A 15093-nucleotide genomic window follows, 5' to 3' on the forward strand; every position below is an offset into this window, starting at 1 on the left:
TCCATCCTGTGTGGCATCATAATCTTGACTCTTGAAATCAGGATTTTTTTTAAAGGTGTTCAGTGTTCTGTACCTTCTGTGTGCTCTGTTAAAGTCACCAGGTGTCTAATTCAGACGTAGTACTACTAATGTAAATCCAGTCTTGAGGCAAAGAAATGTACTTTTACATCTGGTAAGCAGTAGGTATCCATTTGGATGTGGTCAGTTCTGTTCAATTGCTATTGTTCTTAGAAAACATTCATGTTTGGTCAGTTAATGCAGACCCATTCCTTGCTCCGCAATGCATATGATGTTGCTACTCAACTATATGATCCGTATGCTGTCCTTAGGTGTTTGCCTGCCCTGGATAAGTTCACTGAAGATTTTCCTAGAGGTCCTGCTTGGAACGTGAAGGTAAGAGTATAATTCCAGCATGAATTCTACAAAAATTCTTTAGCTCTGAAAGCAGATTAAAATTTAGCTACATGTAAGCATGTGACTGTTGTTCAGTAACAAGAACAACCACCTTATTTCAGGTCGGGATCTGATCAGCAGAAGTAGTTGACTAGTAGGGGAGCATAGCTTTGAGTGAAGTGAAATCAAGAGAAGGATCGATCAAAAGGTAAGGTTGACTAAAGGCAATCTCTTTGCCTGTCCAACATTTCTGGTTAGAAGTAAAACATATGTGGCCCATGACCTTCACACAGGTTACAAATTGCATCAGATCTGCCTGGTCACAGTCGGTAGGAAGCAACACCATGTGTTAGCCGTACTGGTCTCATCCATCATTCTCAATCATTCAGAATTCAGAATTGTATACAGACCAACTGGAAGGACCTCTTGCTAAGTGGGTTCTTTATCATAGTCTTTTTCGATCTGATGATAGTCGTGCTAGAAATCAAGCATACCAATGTTGCTGCAAATCTGACAAAAAACTAACATGAGTATTTTGCAATTACCATACATACAATCACCTACTACTCCAATGCTTGTACGGAGTGCTTCTTTCTTTCAAAAATAAACTGGAGCATCGGTAATTCACTAACGGATATATTTCTGATCAACATTAGTTGAATGCATGGATATTTCCCCCCTAAGTATTCTGCTTCTTCTCTATTCTGTGAGTGCCAACATCCATATTACATGTATGTAAGTGCCTTGTCATTTGGAGCATGTTTTCGTCACATCTAATATTTCAGCAGCATTTCTTGATTAGCAGATGCTAATGTGCATAGAAGTTTGATTGCCAGCATAATCATCAGAGGAGAGTAGGTGGTGACAAAGGCCAACCAGTACTTCTGAGTAGTGAACATCACACACAATTCAGAAGCCTTTTGTGTCGTCAAAACTCTAGAGCTACCCTTGTTGGATCAAATATACGAGAGATCGCCCCAAATGATATGTTGCTAATTAAGTGTGTCTTGGACTGATTGTGGCGAATAGAAGGCTTTTCAATTGCAGCTTGTGTCTTTTGCTGTGGATTCCGAGCCACAGTGTAGAGGTGAATTACTTCATTTTTTTATAGGACATGCTGCACACCCCAGAGGTCAAATGGGGAACATACCAGTAGTGTTATTTCTTTTTTCATTCACATAGGTTTGTTAGCCCTTAGTATTTTAGTAATAAGTTGAGGAGAGTGGACAAATGGAGCTTCCATTTTATAAAAGGAACATATGTAGTGATTCTTTGCAGATGCACGCGAGGGAAGAAGTTCACACTAACATGTCTCCGAAGAAATTAAGATTTTTTTTGTCCTCGAAAGCTGAAAGGATGGAAAAAGGACCCTCTCATTTCAAGACCAGTAGAGGGATCACTGCCAGTTTCTCCAGCATGGCATCTGCTTATGTATCAATAGAACTCCCATGACTCCAGTAAGTTCAGCGAGACAAGAAAATACACTTTATTTTGATCCGTAGTTCCTCTAAATTCCAGCTGTGATTTTTGTGAAAGCATGAACCCCAGCAAGATCCCTCAAAAAAAAAAAAAAAAAAAAAAATGAACCCCAGCAAGTTTAATTCTTGACCCCTGGCAGGGACAGATCTAAGTGGAAGCAATCCATTGATTGGCGACCCGCCACCAACCATGATATTATTGCCTAGTTCCATGTGTTATGTGCATAAAAGGACCGGGAAAATACAGTTAACAGTATGAAGTACAAACAAGTAGAAATTGAAAAGGCAATGAACTCTGCACTTATTCAGGCCAACCCTTTTTTTTATGTTGAAAATATCAAGGTCACCCTAACTGTTTTTTTTTTCTGAAGCAGTAGCAAACTCAGTTGGGTTTCTGCGAAGCTGTAATTCAGATTTCAGAGTATACGTGCCTGTGATCCGACTTGAACCTTGTGGTATGGCAATTGCAGGAACATGATCAAAAGGAAGTGAACACGGTAGAAACCTGGATCAGAACCCTCAGGATGTTAGGGTGATCTGAGACCTGTGGAATCCAATGCTGGATCGGAAGCCAAAGATGAACCACCTAAATGTTGAATTTGTAGAAATGCCAAGTGGGGAGCAATGCCAAGTGGGAGCAATCGAAAGCATGATTCATCGAACAGGGGACTGGGAGCATACGTACAGTTAATGCCTAGAGCGACCCAGTAAGCCTTCCGCTGCACCGCCAAGGCTTTCTTCCTCCGGCGCCCCTCCTCGTGGCTACCGGGTGGGCGGTGGCTGCTCTGGGGTCTCGCTGGTGCCCTGCCTAGAGGCCTGATCGAGCCGGTGGGAGATGTGGTCGTCGGATCTGTAGGTGGTTACTAGGGTTGCAAGCGCCCGCCAAAGCATTATCTGTTTAACTTAACTGGACTAATTTGCTAAGTTAAGTTACTACAACTAATGGACCTGTCCGTCATCCTAGTGCCAACAACGGTGGTGGCTGGATCTGGTCATCCGATTTTCAATGTTCCTCCCTCTTCGAATGGCGGCGATGGAAGACGGTGCGGCCTTGATAGGGGCTGATGAGGTACTCAATGGCGGGACTGGCTAGTGAGAGATCGTAAGCTGATATAGAGGTTTTTGGCATTCCCACATTGGTGAAAACCTTCGGCTTGATCAGGCAATGCTTGCGTGCGTGCAACGTGATCTTGTTGAATATGTTAGTTTGGAACTCTTTTTTTAGAATGAAAATCTTAAATTCAACATCTGATTGGACACATAAACATTAACGCGCATGCCAATCATTTATGAAGAGCTTTGTCTAGAAGTAGGGCTCATTTTTGTTGTTCGTTCAGTCACTTGACGGGTGGATAATGCATCTTTTTGAAGTTTATGGGCATTGGCCTAGACCTAGGCATGGGCAGCCCCACCTAAACGGCTCGACCTGTAAATCTCGGGCCAAGCTTGCATGTTGGGCTAGGCTCGGGCCTAAATCTTGAGCTCAAACATCAGGTTGGGCCAGGTGCATGAGCTTGCAAAATGTGTGATTTAGGAAAGAGTCAGGCGCGGTGTGGGAATATGCCCAACATGGTATACCATAAAGGAGAGTCGCCTGCCATGCTAAGGAAACTCAAGACCAAACCAACTTGTCTGGGATCGCTGGAGATTGCAGTTGGAGTAGCAAAGGTTAGGTAAGGTAACTTAGCGGCTCAGTCGGTCTAATAGGAGAGTCCGAGTATCCAACCGACTCGCTCTTATCTTTGTGAACCCTACCTGAGGGTGTCCATATAAACCCTCGGCTGGAACAGTAGAGGTTATTTTCATGCATCCACGCTTTACGCCTAGTGCTAGAGCAGTGATCCCCTCGGAGCCTCCATAGCTGACTCCGGGAACCCCCTTGTAGAACTCCAATCAATATAATCTAGCGGGAAGTAGGTCTTTACCTCATTAGAGGAGCCGAGCCTAGCTTAAACCCCGTGTCTTGCTAATCTTGATTTGAATTTGCCTAAGTCATCTCCGCCTCACTACTCTCTTAAGCTACCCCCTGTAGCATATGCCATTTTAACCCCACGACATGGGATCATCTCGACCAAGCTTTTCCATATTCGGGCAGGCTCTGGCCTTATTTATAGGTCTGTCAGTAGGGCCTAGGCCTTATGTTTTCAGCATTGGGCTTTTTTTAGCCCGGCGTGAGTTTTATCTAGGTATAGCATGGCCACACGAGAGAACATGCGTTCGGAAGCTCTCTTCTTGCGTTTTTCAATCCGGCCCAAAACTCAGCCCGGCGTGAGTTTTGTCTAGGTATAGCATGGTCAGACGAGAGAACATGCGTTCGGAACCTCGCCTCTTGCGAACCTGCATTCGGCAAGTGGTGATAAGCTCTTGGGAGACATCTCGATGAGTCTGCTCACATTTGATCGAGTCATCTTCGTCTCGAGCGCCGGTGACAATGCAAACAATGTGGTCATCCCGACCAACATCTATATCTTCTCACCTTGTTTTCGGTGCCTTGACTAATGATTACTTCATATGCAAACGAGGTAAAAGGTGCTACATGAGTACCTATATCCAGATTGAACCAATTTTAAAATGCCTAATCCATTCAACAATTGATACGAGAAAACACAACCAACTTGAAGTACAGTCTTACAATGGTTTTATTGGAAGCCAACGTCTTACAAGTAGGATTGATAAACAAGTAGTATTTAACTAGGGTACGGGCGTCTATTAGTCGGCCGCATGGTTTTGGGCGAGGTATAACAAGGGGCTCACCAGTCACCATGAAGTTTTGAGAACTACCACCTCTTCCCAAATAGGATAGAAAAAAATATATTCTAGGAGGTAGTTCAAGCATTCACGGGTTGGTTTTGAAGCAATCATTTCTTAGCAAATTAAGAAGGAAGAAAGTGCACTTGGTTTTGCACTTCCCTTGTCTTTTAGGAAACCTGTTGGAATCGACAAGGGAAGTGCACAAACTTGTGTGTGCATCCTGATTGCGCTGTCAGATTTCAACACATTTCTAGGCTTGCATGAATCCAACCCCACCAACACAATGTTTCTGATGTTAGTCGTCGCGTCCTCAAAAGGCGTCAGCACTCATATCTCAGAGGTAGAAAGTAGAGAAAAATAAACATGTGTACACCTGGACAAGTCCAATTTGAAGTGATATGATCCATGGCAGTGTCAGGTTGTCATTTCAGTGATCTTTGCTACCAAACCAACAAAACATCGTGTCGTGTGCAGAATTCTTCGCTGAGTCAGCGCTGAATCTTGTACATGTCAAACCGAGGATCCAACGGTCAGCTTCTGCAATACTCTTTTGACAAGTTCGCTGGAAATCGCAGGCAGGTGGACATGTGTCCGTCCGAACTGAAACTTTACATAGCACTGACACGAATTCGCTGAATACAGCATGCATCCAGATGGACAAATCCAATCGAGCTAGGTATACCCAGAATCTTCTTGACTCGTTGAAGAGCGAGAGCCATGGTTGGAATTTGCATACCTTGTATTGATGTGTGCCATCCGTGCCATGTGATTCAGAAAAAAGAAGAAATGAAACTGTGATCATACTGTGGGGAGCACACCAATAAGTTGGAGGTGCACATTTCCACACTTTTGGCAATGCAATCTTTTGTCATTATGTAGTCAAAATACTTCGTTTGACAGTGGCCATTATCCAAAATTCCAAAAGAACGGAATGCGGGGTTCAGGATGATAAGAAAAAAAGAGTATGAAAAAGGGTAAATTGCTTTCGTTGAGAGTTGAACTCAAGACCTCCCGCTTACTAAACGGGTGCTCTAACCAACTGAGCTACGAAAGCTTACGGTTGCAATTTCTTTTAAAACTTATAAGTTTATTATATGACACACGTGCTGGTCTCGTTTCTCTGGTGGAAGATCTGAACTTTTTTTTTGTTGTTGACATGGGAATTGGGAAGATCTGAAACTTGGCCAGGACTTATCAGAGTATTCTCATGGCAAGTCCGAGAGCAATCGGACTGGATTATCATGTTCGTCAGCTCAAGATGCAGACAGAAGAACGAAACGGCTACATTTGTCTCGTCTGGCATAGAAATGCTCGACCTCGAGCCACGAGCGCGCCGATATGGAAGACGCACGGCACATGGACCTACGTACTCACTACCTATCTACTCATCGATCGTGTCCACTAACATAAGCATAGGCAATCCGATCCCTGATCGGGGAATCCATTCTTCGACCTCTCAGGTGCCAAGAGTCAATACGACGCAGCAGCAGCTCTGCCATCCGATCATCGCCACCTTAAGCTTTCCAGCGAGATACGCCACTAACTCACTGTCAAAGATAAGGTGTTCACTGTTCCTACCTACCTATCCATTCCACCTCACTGTCGATCTGCACTCCATCTGCTACCTGCAGCTTATACGGATCCACGGCACACAGATGCCTCTCCTGCACTGCGAGCCAGCGTTCCTGGCCACGATCAGTGCAATTGATCCTGACGTCGCGGCTCAGACCCTCGCCGACGTCAGCTACGTACGGCCCCAACGTCACATTACATGCTTAATTCAGGAGTGCAGGGCATGGCAACGAGCACATGCGATGATTACCCTCGAGCGACACAAGGTAGTCAAGAGAGTTTTTCTTTTCTTTTCTTTTTGAACAGGGAAGCAGATAGAGACATATCTTTCAAACAGAATATTGGCGTTAATTGCATGCATATCTTCCAAAATTTAGGATAACCTAATCATATCTTTCAAAAATAGGATCACATAATCATATCTTAATTTGATGCTCGCTATCTCTCATGAAATTTATCTTAGATTTATCTAATTTTGCATGTATCTATATATTAGATAGTGTCTAGATACATCTAAATTTTAACAAAATCATGACAACTTTAATGGGACATAGGAGTATATAGGATCATGCAAACATATCTTCCAATTATATATGATCACACAATAGTATCTTTGCCATTAATTTGCTATATCATCAATGGCTATAAGGGATGGCACATGCCATTTGGATGTGCATTAGTTTTTTTTTTTGAACATGTGTGCTTTATTAATCAACGAGACATACTGTCAATACAAATTGTTTCCCGGATACACTCCGGAGGCACACCACGCCACACTGATCTACTAGACAAATTAAGAGACATGGGAGTCCTCAAGGTTCCAAGCCTGATGCGCTTGCTATCTCTCATGCTGCTACTCCTCGTGGCTCATGGTAAGTTTTGTATTCAAATACCAATTAAACAACAAGGAACTTCCTCAATGCATCATCTATACATTTGCTACTCATATGTGAAATTCATACTCCGCGCATCATGTATTATCATGCTTCTTTCTAGAGCTAGCACGTACTACATGTTATTTATTTTTCATACGACATATTCCGTTCTTTCTTTTGTAGGCTCTGGTTGCAAGGACGTGGTCAGCAAGACCTATACCGCTCCTTATTGCCAGGATGATCCATGCGTTGAGGCATGCCACAAGGAGGGATTTATTGATGGGAAGTGTTACATAATCTTCACCGTTGCGACGAAATGTTTGTGCAAGCAAAAGTGCTGAATAAGATCGTTTATTGAAAATAATTGGATATGAGCAAAAGCCCTGATGGCATGTTACTTCATCCGTTGTCGAGTTTCTAGTTGTTGAGTGCTGGCTTTAGATTTTATGATGTATGATATTAACAGATTTGTATTGATTAATAAATAAATAAAAACCGTATTTCGCTTTGATGCAGATGTTGAACTCCCACTATAGGAATGGGGCGATATGCCGAGGGCCCGAAACCCTTGGCGTATCCTGCTTTGGCCGTCGGCGTAGGCTACGCCGAGGGCCGCCCTCGGCATAGCTCCTCGGCGTCTAACTCCCTCGGCAAAGCCACTATCGCCGTCGGCGTAGCCTGGCCCTCGGTGTAGCACGCTACGCCGACGGCAAAACCCTCGGCATAGACTTCTAAAAAATTCAAATTTCCTTTTTCCAAAAAAATTCAAAAAAAGAATTCGAAAAAAAATATTTTTTTATATGCCGACGGCAAAACCCTCGGCATAGACTTTAATTTTTTTAAAATTTTAATTTCTTTTACACCATTTTTTCTTTCTTTTTTCTTTTTTTTTTCTTTTTTTTACTTGTTTATTTTTCACCCAATACACTTTTAACTCTAAGTACACTTAATCTTAGGTCAAATTACAATCATGGTTAAACTTCCTAGTCGGTCACCCATCCTCACACTACTCCAACCTCAGCACGCTTAACTAATTGGTTTCATTAGGATGAGCTTCTATTAAAGAATTGACACCTCTTGTTGATAATAATAACATATCAACCCTATTAACTCTTGAACCGTGATGCACACCTCTTTATTTTTGAATCCCAAACAATTACTTAAGTATACAACAATGAATATATAAGTAATAATAATATTCAATTCAAATAACAATAAAATGATTTTATTTTTGGTCTTTTTTCTATTTAATATGGAGTAATTAATATCTTTAAATCGGAAAATCGAAATTCTACAAATAATATGTCTAATTCGATCAGAAAAATGAGAGGAATCTAAATATAACATCCATATCATCATTTGAACCTAAAAATTAGAGGAATCCAAATATGACGCCCAATTTTCCATGTGGCCAAAACGGCCCTCTCGGGAGATGCGAAATGGCCGTATCGGGCGCGCTGGTGTACCGTTCGCCAACACGCTAAATGTATAAAAATTAGCACATAAAGTGATATGTTATAAACCTGAAAACACTTTTTGCGGAATTTATTGAGCGACAGAAAGTGTACCCCTAGTTCAAATCCAGTCAGTTTCCAGCGGATTCGGCGGGATACCACAGGAAGCCGCAGGGATTCCCAGATAGCTAGCGCGTACATATGAAATGTGATATGTGGTTCGGAGGCGGTGTCCTACCACTACGCGAAGGTCTCGTGCAATACTAAAATGCGCCCCATGTAGCTGCTTCATAAAAAAAAAACTCATTTTGTCACCCCGAAAATGAAAAAACCATCGCCCATGGCCCATGGGTCGGATTGGAAATCCGCTCCCGGGGCCTTGCTTCCAAATACAGGGACCACACACGTGCTAAATATGGCCTCGTTCCGACAAACTATGCGGTCTCACGGGCCGTTTCCTACTCATTTGCCCTAAAAGTCATAGAACTCCGGACGTGATAGCCCTGTTTGTGAAGGGTTTTCCAAAATAATTGTCGTATCCTAATTCCGACTTTTGGAGTGGTTACTAGGACACATAAAACGACGCCATACGGCTCCGCGGGATTTTCTGACTTCGTTTAAATTGCCATTTGACCAAATCGGGCCCCCAGGGAGATGCGGTATGGCCGTACCTGGCGCGCTGGTGCACCCGTTTACCATCGCGCTAAACTGAAAAAAATTCACACATAAAGTGATGTGTCATAGACCTAAAAACATTTTTCCCGGAATTTATTGAGCGACGGAAGGTGTAGCCCTAGTTCAAATCCGGTCACTTTCCAATGGATTCGGCGGGACACCGCAGAAAGCCGCATGGATTCCCAGATAGCTAGCGCACACATATGGAATATGATATGTGGTGCGAAGGCGGTATCCTACTACTACGCGGAGGTCTCGCGCAATACTAAAATGCGCCCCATGTAGTCACTTCACAAAAAACCGGTTTGGCACCCCGAAAATGAAAAAACCATCGTCCATGGTTCAGATTGGAAATCCGCTCCCGGGGCCTTGCTTCCCATCCCAGGGACCACACACGTGCCAAATATGGCCTCGTTCCGACAAACTATGCAGTGTCATGGGCTATTTCCTACTCATTTGCCCTAATAGCCATAGAATTTCGGACGTGATAGCCCTGTTTGTGAAGGGTTTTCCAAAATAATTTCCTTATCCTAATTCTGACTTTTGGAGTGGTTACTAGGACACATAAAATGACGCCATGCGGCTCCGCGGGATTTTCTGACTTCTTTTAAATTGCCATTAGGCCTAAACGGGCCCCCACGGAGATGCGGTGTGGCCGTACCGGGCGCGCTGGTGCACATGTTTACCATCGCGCTAAACGGAAAAAAATTCGCAGATAAAGTGATGTGTCATAGACCTAAAAATATTTTTCCCGGAATTTATTGAGCGACAGAAAGTGTAGCCATAGTTCAAATCCGGTCACTTTCCAGCGGATTCGGCGGTACACCGCAGGAAGCCGCATGGATTCCCAGATAACTAGTGCGCACATATAGCATGTGATATGTGGTGCGAAGGAGGTTTCCTACCACTACGCGGAGGTCTCGCGCAATACTAAAAAAAAAAACTATTTTGACACCCCGAAAATGAAAATACCATCGCCCATGGGTTGGATTGGAAATCCACTCCCGGGGCCTTGCTTCCCATCCAGGAACCACGCACGTGCCAAATATGGCCTCGTTCCGACAAACTATGCGGTGTCACGGGCCGTTTCCTACTCATTTGCCCTAAAATCCATAGAACTCCGGACGTGATAGCCCTGTTTTTGAAGGGTTTTCCAAAATAATTGCCGTATCCTAATTCCGACTTTTGGAGTGGTTACTAGGACACATAAAATGACGTGATGCGGCTTCGCGGGATTTTATGACTTCGTTTAAATTGCCATTAGGCCAAAACGGCCCCATGGAGATGTGGTATGGCCATACCTGGCGCGCTGGTGCACCCGTTTACCATCGCGCTAAATGGAAAAAATTCGCACATAAAGTGATGTGTCATAGACCTAAATTTTTTTTCCCGAAATTTATTGAGCGACGGAAAGTGTAGTAGCCCTAGTTCAAATCCGGTCACTTTCCAGCGGATTCGGCGGGACACCGCAGGAAGCCGCATGGATTCGCAGATAACTAGCGCGCACATATGGCATGTGATATGTGGTGCGAAGGCGGTGTCCTACCATTACGCGGAGGTCTCGCGCAATACTAAAATGCGCCCCATGTAGTTCACAGAAAAAACGTTTTGGCACCCCGAAAATGAAAAAACCATCACCCATGGGTCGGATTGGAAATCCGCTCCTGGGGCCTTTCTTCCCATCTCAGGGACCACACACGTGCCAAATATGGCCTCGTTCCGACAAACTATGCGGTGTCACGGGCTGTTTCCTACTCATTTGCCATAAAAGCCATAGAACTCCGGACTTGATAGCCCTGTTCGTGAAGGGTTTTCCAAAATAATCGTCGTATCCCAATTCCATATTTTGGAGTGGTTACTAGGACACATAAAATGATGCCATACGGCTCCGCCAGATTTTCTGACTTCGTTTAAATTGTCATCTGGCTAAAACGGGAACCTGAGGACATATAAGAAAGTGATTGAATTTTTTCTATGTTAACATGGTACTGTACATGATTCAAATATGCATGATTTTGATATAAGCGGACAGAGGATGTTTTTCTGAACATTTTGATACCTCATACGCATTTTTCTGACATCATATGATTAGTTATGATTTTTACAAAATTAGATAAATTTGAAAAATGTCCTACGTCGAGGGTGGCTGTCGGCGTACCCTGTCTACGCTGAGGGCCAAAGATATGCCGAGGGCCGCCCTCGGCGTAGCCCTGTCTACTCCGACGGCAACGCTACACCGAGGGTCGAAAGGGCAAACTGGCCTGACCGGACCATACGCCGATGGCCCCGACTTTTGGCCGTCGGCGTATAGCCTGGCCCTCGGCGTAGCCTCCCATTCTTGTAGTGTCCCCTATTTCGAAAAGAAGAGGGGGACGCGATCACCTAGCTAGATGGAGGATGAGACTGTTACTCATCTTTCTTTTCTTCCGGTCCACCAGTTTTCCCACTCACGTAATCTAGCTAGCTCCTGGTTGCACAGGGAGTCGATCGATCTTCTGCATGCTTCACACGTTCTATCATTGGTCGGGAATCCATGCATCGATCGGCCTCTCAAGAGTCTCAGGTGCCAAGAGTCAATAGGTGGCAGCAGAAACAACATTGCCTGTAAACCATAGCTATTCCCCCCCGCTCTGCCACCTTAAGCTTTCCAGTTAGATACGCCACTAACTCACTATCAAAGATAAGGTGATCACTGTTCCTACCTACCTAAGTACCTATCCATGCCATCCCAGTGTGTGTGGCTGTGTGCAGTGTGCATTCGGTCCAGGATACAGATGCCTCCTGTACATGCATTCTAGCGTTCCTAGCTGGCCGCGATTGAATTCTGAATAATCTTGTGACGTCAGAACACATATTACCCTCGAGTTGTCAAGAGAACGCGGCCTATTGTTCATGCTATAGCGCAGACTTCCCTTCTTCTACCTCCCGATTAGAGTAAACGCCGGCCAGAGGGTAGTGGATGATTCAACGACATTATCCAGCCGGCGCTATTTTCCTCGATCGTTCGGAGCACATGTTAATTAAACTTGAAGGAAGCTTCCTGCAATTGTAAGTAAGCACGTTCAAGCCATGCAGATTCAAATGAGAGAGACAAGCTCGAAATGTATTCAGGGTGTATACAAACCTTTTCGGGGTCACGCGCTCGGTCAAATTAGCAGACCCCACCGGTCCACTGGCTGTCGGCTGGCATTTTCAAACCTTACTTGCCGCCGTAAGAAGATTCCCGATGAATCTTCATGCTCAGCCACTCGATCTCGGGTGCATGATAACCTTCCAAAGATGTGAAGAACACCACTAATTTTTAGACAAGTCACCTGTCACCTAACCACGGACGTATGTGTCATTCTTGCCCATTAACACCCCTGGCAGGTCACGTCTACATCTGATCTGATCTGAGCACACCCGTGTCAAATGTACAACTTCTCCAAATTTGTAAGTAGTTACAAAATCACAACCATAGCACACACACACTCACACTTATAACTACGGATCCAATAAATCGTCACATACGTACTAGTAGAATATTGCTAGCTAGCTCAGTTCTTGATCCTACCTTCAGACAGTAAAACCAGATTGAATCACCTTCGCTCAAAAATGTACTAGTATGCTTTGGAAAGCTAATTTAGCTCTCCAAGAAATACTCCCTCCCATCTAAAAATAAGCGTGGTGTCAACCTTTTTTAAATATGAATGTATCTCAAAAAGTATCTAGATATATTCGTATCTAGATAAAAGTGAGATACCTATTTTTAGACAGAAGGAGTACTACATTCTGGAACGTAGGCAGTATTAGCTTTTCAAGACATACTAAATTTTGGAAGGGGGTGTTATATTTCTAACGGAGAGAAGCTGGACGTGTGTATCGATCTTCAATGCAGACACTAGTAGAAAAACGTCCATGCGTACCGGTTCCAGAGGGGCATTCGTACCGGTTCTGCAACCGGTATAAAATTTCCGGCACTAAAGCCCCCCCCCCCCCCCTTTCGTACCGGTTGCTTACGAACCGGTATAAAAGGGGCCTCCACGTGGGCCACCAGGAGAGCTCAGGGCTAAGGATCTTTGGTACCGGTTGGTAATACGAACCGGTACCAAAGGTTCCCCCCGCGGCAGGGAATTTGCCCAAATCTCTGCCACGGCAGAGAATTGGCTTTTTAGGGTTTTGGAGAGGTTTAGGGATATCGGTTTGTTTCATATCGCGTCGATGCACCAGAAACGCGTTTGGGTTTGGGTAGTACATGAAGATCAAGATGATGCATAGCAAGTTGGTGCATATAATATAACACACATGTTATTGCATAAGATCGCAAATTAAGTAGCACTATGCATGAAGATCGATCTTCATGCATATATAGTGGTGCTCTCCGAGGCGTACTCTATATATGTCTATTACATGTAGCATAGTGGTACTCTTCGAGTCAACTATATATGTAACATGTACATCTTCATTCATAGTGGTGCTCTGCGAGTTGTGGTATGACGTCCCGAAGGACAAATCCCGCCAATTCCTCGCCTATTGCTATGAAGCGGTCATCGATTGAGAGCTTGTTCCGCTTTCTTGCCAACTATAAAAGAATAAGATACAAATGAATACATGAAACAACTATTACTGAAACTCAGCACAACTTATGATAACAAAACAAATTTGTGAAGATTGTTTTTGTACCTCTTTATTTCTTTCATTATTCGTTCTCTCGTTGACAATTCTGCGGATGTACTCGCAAACGAAGAATCAACAGAGATCGGTCCCCGGAGGTTGTTGCGGGCATTTCTTTACAAGAATATAATTCAATCAAACAATAGTCAAGTATGATAATTAAAAGGTGTGTGGACCTAGGTAGTACTACTTACTTTCGCACGCCATCGCAGCTTCGGTGTCCATTCACGGGACGTATCTTCCTTGATGAAAGTTTGCCATACGCTGCTCGACAAAAGAAAATGCATAAAAGAGTCATCAATTAGTTCAAAGCAGGAAATTAACGAAACAAACCGATAAGAATTAAAATTACCTTCTGAGCATTAAAAAACAAGACACGTATAGATCCTTTTTTTTGCTTAGTGAGTCCAAGACTTCAACTTCTCCAATTTCCAAATTGATGACGAGAAGAATAAAGTGAAACCTACGCACGTTTCAATATGTAGTGTCATATACATAAGTCATTAGTTAAAATTTTGACATACGGTGAGCAAAATATAATGTGTTATAAGACGATAAGACTCACTCGAAGTTGTAAGGCCAAAGTATTAGCTTTTTGTCACGTTGTCGCTTCAAAAACCTTAGCAAAGTCTGCGGTGTATCCTTGTTATAGAGGGGATTCTCTATGGTTTTGACATGCATTGTGTTCGGGTCAATGAACCCAATGTCTGTGATATCGTCCCTTTTGCATTCGAGCATCTTCGATCTGCATAATATAGCGCACAAAAGATTATAATCCGCAGACAATGAACGACTTCTCAAATTAAATAAATAAATCACTTACAGACAATAGCAACTGATGATTGATTTGTCGAGGGCCCGGAGATTGTATAAGCGAAAGAGTTCGGCGAAGTCAACGTTCACACGGTACTCACAGAAGTAGTGCTCTTCCCTAACTCGCACCATGATAGTCCTCGATCCCTTCCTTTGAGGCCTTAAGGTACCACGAATGCAAGTTACGCATACATGTTGGTACCTTCCTGAGATTCTCGACCAAATCTTTCCCTTGAACAAACTGATATGCTCGTTCAGCTAAGGCGTAATCAGTTGCGTCTTGTCGAGAACTTTGAACGGTCTTCCCGTCAAACACCTTGAGAGGGGCGACCGATTGAACGGGTTGTTGTCCGAGCTGGTAGACACTGTGTATCCCTTTTATCTCCCTGATACCCGATTGAACGGGTTTTGTCGCCTCGATCATCTTGT

General features: G+C 43.7%; 1 non-coding gene across 1 annotated transcript; it reads right to left on the bottom strand.

Annotated features, from left to right (window-relative positions):
* Positions 1-5602: 5602 nt before the first annotated feature.
* On the bottom strand, positions 5603-5676 carry TRNAT-AGU (transfer RNA threonine (anticodon AGU)). Its single transcript has one exon. It is a non-coding gene; the product is annotated as a tRNA-Thr (tRNA).
* Between the last annotated feature and the right edge of the window lie 9417 nt (positions 5677-15093).

The sequence above is a fragment of the Lolium perenne genome, chromosome 2, assembly GCF_019359855.2.
Source record: "Lolium perenne isolate Kyuss_39 chromosome 2, Kyuss_2.0, whole genome shotgun sequence".
Taxonomy (NCBI): Eukaryota; Viridiplantae; Streptophyta; class Magnoliopsida; order Poales; family Poaceae; genus Lolium; species Lolium perenne.